This window comes from Emydura macquarii, unplaced genomic scaffold (assembly GCF_026122565.2).
Source record: "Emydura macquarii macquarii isolate MOO-44397 ecotype Brisbane River unplaced genomic scaffold, CSIRO-AGI_Emac_v2 contig_2246, whole genome shotgun sequence".
Taxonomy (NCBI): Eukaryota; Metazoa; Chordata; order Testudines; family Chelidae; genus Emydura; species Emydura macquarii.
In genome coordinates this window covers 3,024,014-3,030,704 of record NW_027132383.1, presented here as the reverse complement: position 1 = coordinate 3,030,704, position 6,691 = coordinate 3,024,014, and positions in this window count along the sequence as shown.

The following is a 6,691-nucleotide window of genomic DNA, read 5'->3' as shown; positions in this document are numbered from 1 at the left end:
ACCGGGCCGAGAGGCCAGAAGGACTGAAGGGGGGAACAGTAGCCCAGGGGAAAAGACTGCAACTGCGAATACAGTGCCAGCAGCTCACAGCTGCTACACATAGGGCCCCTGGGCTGGGACCCGGAGGAGCGGACAGGCCCGGGTCCCTACCCCCCCTCCCCGGGGTGACGGGCGACTCCCTGGCCCACTAGGAGAGGTGAAGTGCCAGACCCACTAGAGGGAAGCCGGCCCTCTGCCACACTAGAGAATAAAGATGTGACTGTGTCAGGCTCCGTCACTGGTAAAAGACCCACAAGCCCACAGAAAATTACAGCTGGAGCCTTACGAGCTGGGAAAAGATGGGTACTTCAACGAACCGGGTTACACCTGGAGCCCTACGGCCCGGGAATGGGTGACCCTGAGCCCTCGAGTGTGAGTTGGGTAAGGGGAGGTGCCTTTCCCCTGGAGCCCTATCAATTGGGAAAGGGTGGGGGCGCCTTAACCGGTTATGCCTTGAACCCTATGGATTGGGGTAAACATGGGGCACCCTAGTGTGGGGGTAACAATACTTCCTTTGTTCGTTTTAAACCTGCGGCCTAGTAATTTCATTGGGTGACCCCTAGTTCGTGTGTTATGAGAAGGAGTAAATAACACGTCTTATTCACTTTCTCCTACACCAGTCCTGATTTTACAGACCTCTGCCATATCCCCCTTAATGGTCTTTTTTCCAAGCTGAAAAATCCCAGTCTTATTAATCTCTTTTCATATGGAAGCTGTCCCATACCCCTCATCATTCTAGTTGCCTTTTTCTGTATCCTTTCCAATTCCAATATATCTGCAGATCTGCAGGCAGTGTTCAAGATGTGGGCGCACCATGGATTTATACAGAGACAAGACAATATTTTCTGTCTTATTATCTTTTCCTTTCCTAACAATTCCCAACAGTCTGTTAGCTTTTGTGGCTACTGCTGCACATTGAGTGGATGTTTTCCGAGAACTGTCCACAGTGACTCCAAGATCTTTCTTGAGTGGTAACAGCTAATTTAGACCCCATCATAGTATATGTACAGTGGGGATGATGTTTTCCAATGTGCATTACTTTGCATTTATCAACACTGAATTTCATCTGCCAGTTTGTTGCTCAGTCACCCAGGTTTGTGAGATCCCTTTGTAACTCTTCATGGTCTGCTTTGGACTTAACTATCCTGAGCAGTTTTGTATCAGCTGCAAATTTTGTCACGTCACTGTTTACCCTCTTTGCCAGATCATTTATGAGTGTGTTGAACAGTTCTGGTCCCAGTACAGACCCCGGGGGGACACCACTATTTACTGCTCCCCATTCTGAAAACTGACCATTTATTCCCACCCTTTGTCTCCTATCTTTTTAACCAGTTACTCACCCAGAAGAGGACCTTCCCTCTTATCCCATGACAGTTTACTTCGCTTAAGAGCCTTTGGTGAGGGACCTTATCAAAGGCTTTCTGAAAATCTGAGTACACTATATCCACTGGCTTGCCCTTGTCCACATGCTTCTCGACCCCCTCAAAGAATTCTAGTAGATTGGTGAGGTTACAAAAGCCATGTTGACTCTTCCCCAACAAATCGTGTTCATCTGTGTGTCTGATCAGTCTGTTCTTTACTATAGTTTCAACCAATGTGCCTGGTAGAAGTTAGGTTTACCAGCCTGTCATTGCCAGGATCACCTCTGGAGCTTTTTTTATAAATTGGCATCACGTTCGCTATCCTTCAGTCATCTGGGACAGAAGCTGATTTAAATGCTGGGTTACACACCACAGTTTCATTGTTACCTTCAGCTTCTCACATCGATTGCTTGTGGTTTTTAGCTTCTGAGTGATATGCATTGTCAGCTACCTCCCCTGTGTTAAATAATGATTTTCTTTTCCTTTTTCATTGCCACTTTCTGTCTCCTCTTATTCAAATGATTTTTAACCAAAGTAGGTTTTTGGTTTTGTTTGTTCGTTTGTTTGTTAACTGGTGAATTGTGGCTTTTGGGACCTCTAGAAAAGGTGCGTGGACAGCTCCCAGTTGTGGGTCACATCTCTGCTGACGTTCTTCCTCTAATCAGTTTTGCACATAATACTTTTGAGTTTTGGGAAATCAGCCTCTTCCAAGCGCCTGACACGTGCGTTACTAGGATGATGCAGAAAGAGTTAAAAAATTGTCCTGAAAACGAACCTCTCTGGCGGCGCGTGTTCTTCACCCGTGGAAAGGCTCAGCAGACAATCAACGGACAGAGTCCAAGCCATGCCAGCTGAGTAACCAGGTAAGCAAGTGACCCTTGCCCTTCCTCGTTGCTGCCTCCTTTTGTGCGGTTACTAGCTTCAGTGCTTGTGGCTTGGCTGTAGTCCGACTGTAGGCTCTCTGGGGCAGGCCCTGTGACTGTACTCGTGCGCTGGGGCACAGTCAAATGAGGATATAATCATACTAAAGTGCAGGAAGTTTGGAAGCAAGACCTGTTAGGCCAGAGCCGAGGGCATTTCACAGGTGGAGTGAGCACGAGTTCCGAACACGCCTACAGCCAGCCTGCGTGTTTGTGCAGCCAGGTGTCACGGGGCGTTTCACAATGAAGCCTATCGCTCTCAGAGCACAGTCAGCCTGCTGGCAGAGAGACGGGTCTTCAGCTGAGTTTCTCCAGGGCTAGCAGCCTGCCCCGCACACACCTTCCGCATCCTGGCCGGAGCTGCCAGCTGGTCACCGTTCTGCCCAGGGACCGTAAGATGTAACTCGGACAAACCAAACGGGCTGCTGAGTTCCGGGGCGTGAGACGTAGGCAGATCAATTCCGGCAGAGGTAAGTGCTGTCCCCCACTGGGCCCAGAACAGGGCATGCGATGCGGAGCCAACGGCGGGAACTAGGCCTGGCGTGATCCGTTCCGCTGGGCACCTGGCTGCTGCCTTTCCTACCCGAAGCGGGCAGGAGCAGCCATGCTTGGAGAATTGCAAGAGTGGAGGCTGGCGCACGGAAAGTGTCCCTGCGTGAGTCCAGCCCTGGGGCGTTGGCTCTCCCCTCCAGCTGGGCAGCCCCCGAAGGTGGGGGAGAGCCATCCTAGTCACACATCCAGTGTCCAGAGAGGGCCCAGTCCATTGTGGAGACAATGGAAAGGTTCCTGCTGACTTCAGCAGGCTCTGGAGGGTGTCCATGGTGCTCAGGTTCTCTGCCCTCCGTGATGGACCATAGAATATTGCCAAAGGAAGCTGCCAGGCAGGGCCCCTGCACGACAGACCCTCAGACCCAGCTGGCAACGTTCAGCCGCAGTGAGCCTAGATTCAGTAACTCTCCCCGTCGAGCCGGGCTCTCCATCAGGTCAGCGTTTGGATGCGCAAGCTGGGTCTGCAGAGAGCCTGCATTACACGGCAGGAGAGGAAGGGTGCCAGGGCCGTCCCCCTCGTACCTCGCAGTGGGGGGGGGGGGGGGGGTTGGGTCGCAGAGAGGTCAGGAAAGCCCAGGATGGCTCCCTAGGAAAAGGCAGAAGTTTGTTCAGGCCCAAAGGGCTCCTCCAAAGAGTGGGAATCCAGCGATGCAAAGCCACCAGGCAGGGCATGAGGAGGGGGAGCAGGGAACTGGGCCAGCAAAGGGCCAAAGGCCACAAACCAAGCAGCCAGGATTGGTTGAAACATCAGAAGGCAGAGGCCTGTGAACAGAGCGGGGAGGCAGCAGGGAGTAAATCAAGGAAGATAAGGACATTGCAGAGAAGGTAAATCACTTCTCTGCACCAGTCTTCACAGCGAGGCTGGTCAGGAGACACTCCCTGGATCTGCTTTTTCTCTGGGAATAGAGGTGAGGCACTGGCAGAGGTTCTTAGGTCATACCAGGCCCTTCTGCCAATCTGGAGTCCCACCAGGGACCAGCTGTTGCCATTGGTGGCAGCTGCGTCCTTTCAGTGCTATTATTCCGCTCTCAGCCAAGGGTTCAGGGGCCAAAGGGCTGCGGCTCCCGGTGTGTGTTGTGGGCTCGTCTCTTCATATAAAAAACCACCCTGAGCAAGGGGAGACGGGGAGGCACGAATGTAAAACTGATCAAAGGAAAGGCCATACTACAAAATGCACAGGGAGCCTGAGGAACTCATGGCCACTAGGTATTGGTGAGGTCAAAGGTACATTAGGCTTTGAAAAAGGACCCGGTGTGTGTGCGTGTGTGTGCGTGTGTGCCCCCGGCGCCTGTGTTTGGACAGAAGGTCCCCAGGGAGCGCTGCTCTCTGCGATTGCCGCTGGCGTATTGATGTATTATTTGTATTGCCATAGAGCCGAGCATGTGGGCTGTAGCCCAGTGCCCCACGGTGCTGGGTGCTGCACAAACACAGAACCAGAAGCCAGACCCTGCCCTGGGTTGCTCCCGCCTGGCAGTGCCCATGTTCCTTCCTTGGAGGGACAGCAGAGCATAGAGGGGCTGGCTGAGCTCCAGCCATTTACACCACCCTCCTTGCCAGGGGATCCGAGTCCGGGACACACTAACCCCTGGTAGGACCCACCCTAAGGCGGTGCGGGACCTGGCAGCCAGTCAGAGCTAGATGCCATCCTGCACTGTTCACCCACAGAGCTCAGGGAGGGATTCGATGGGGAAACACAGGCCCGGAGATGGGAGGTGACTCCCCCAAGGTCACCCTGCCAGTCAGTGGCAGGGTCAGGAATAGATCTCAGGGCTTGCTGGACCACGCTCCTTCTCTGCACTTTACGGAGTTCTTCCTGTCCGACTCCCCCTGCCCAGAGCACCCTGCGCATGGGAGCCTGGCCTTGGACATCGAATCGAGTTCGACAGGGCCCCCTCCTCTCGCTCTGTGTCTGTACAGCACCATGCACACCAGGGGCCTGGTCAGGGACAGGGGCCCCGACACATGACTGTAATTCACATAATCAAATAGCAATCAATCAAATAGCAGCCATGGGTTTTTTTCCAAGCCCTTCAGCTGATGCAGAAAAGCAGGCGAGGGTCTGATGGGCTCCAGCAGCAGGGCGTGATCCCTGCAGCCCAGCCTGTCTGCGAGGAGCTGGAGCCGTGCCAGTTTCCAAGGAGTGATTCACTCTCCCTGGAACGACAGGTGACTCCAGCCGCAGCCAAGCCACAAGCGCTGGGTGCTGGCGCCCGGGGCTGCTCACTAAGCCCACAGAATTGCTCAGCCGCAGCCAAGCCACAGGAAGTCCGTGGGTGGCAACTTCTCAATGGCAGAGAGAGACACCAGCCAGGGCCTGGTGAAACCCACCCCTGTGCCAAGGGCCGGCAGCAGGGTACCAAGGGCTCCAGGGGGACAGATCCAGTCCCTCATCCTGGGGCCAGCCTTTGGCCCGGGCGAATTCTGCCCAACCTGCTGAAAGGCTGGTTAATGAGAACTGGACTGCAGCGTCCACAGGTCACCCAGGGAATCGTCTAGCTGGACTGTCTGCATTACCTGGCTGTGCGACGCAAAGCCGGGTGAGCTGGTGCCATGCCGCTTTCTGACTCAAAACAGAGCAGGGCAATAGCCCGGGGCGCCAGCTCCGTGGGCTGAGAACCGGCTTTGGGAGAGCTCTCAGGAAATAGCTGTAACTTGTCCGTGCCCAGGACAGCCACCTGAAAATGCCAAGGTCAGGGCAGGCTGCAAAAGGGGAGCAGATTCTCCCAGCGCTGGTGGGTAACACTGAAGTCAGACTTTCCAACCAGCCACGAACCGTGCTTCTGATTCCCCACACCGGTTATCAAGAAGCTAAAATACAAATGCACACAGCCCCCTTTACTGCATTGCAGCCTCTGGCTCCCAATCGGCCACTAAGTCCGGTAAAGAGACCAGTTATTTAAACTCTCTGCTCTGTACTACAAAGGTTTCCTCTGACCCCAAGGGGTCAACCACAGCACCAGATCAATATGGGTTTGGATCTTACCTAAAATACCACGCTGCCAGCCAATCCTTTAGTAACTAAAACTAAAGATTTATTATAAACAGAACGAGACAAACCATGAGAGAAATGTTAAAGGATTAGAGCAAATCAGATACAGACAATGATTGGAAAGTCCATTTACATCAGGTTTTCAGTAGAACTGTGGAGTTGCAGGCTTCTCCAGTCCCTCTGGTGCACAGCCAGTACCTGGACGTGTCTCAGGCCTTTGAGTCACAGCTTCAGTTGTAGATGAGTTGATCCAGAGGAAGGAAAACTAACTAGTCCATGTGCAGAGTTTGTTCAGATTCTCCCATGAGGATGAGCAGGGTGATTCCAGGCTGGCGCTGGGATCTCAGCCTTGTGATCCAAACTTCCCCTGACGAGCTTGGACAGATTGGAGATAAAAGGATCAGTGCCCTAGAGCTTGTCATAGCTCCATGCAGGCTGACTGGTACGTTCTTGACAGCAGGTATCTCCTTGAACAATCAATAGCTGATCACTCGGGACTCTGCCGTACCATCTCTTATGTAACTCGTACCATTAGCACAAGGTGACTGGCCATTTATAACCAGTCACAGGTGTTCACTGCTTACACTTCAGCGAGAAATACAGACAGTCGCATGGTTACAGTCAGAATTCCAGCTCGGTGTTCAGATCTTCTTTTTGAACTGTTAATCAATGGAACAGTGACCAGCAGGAAAGCAGTTTATCCACAGTGCTAACCTCTAACAAGAGATACGACAATAACATCAAACAACTGCCAACAATGCACCTGCAGGTCACAGCTCTCATCTACCTCTAAGAAATGACCCCCGCCACCTTGGTATTTTCCTATAATGTAT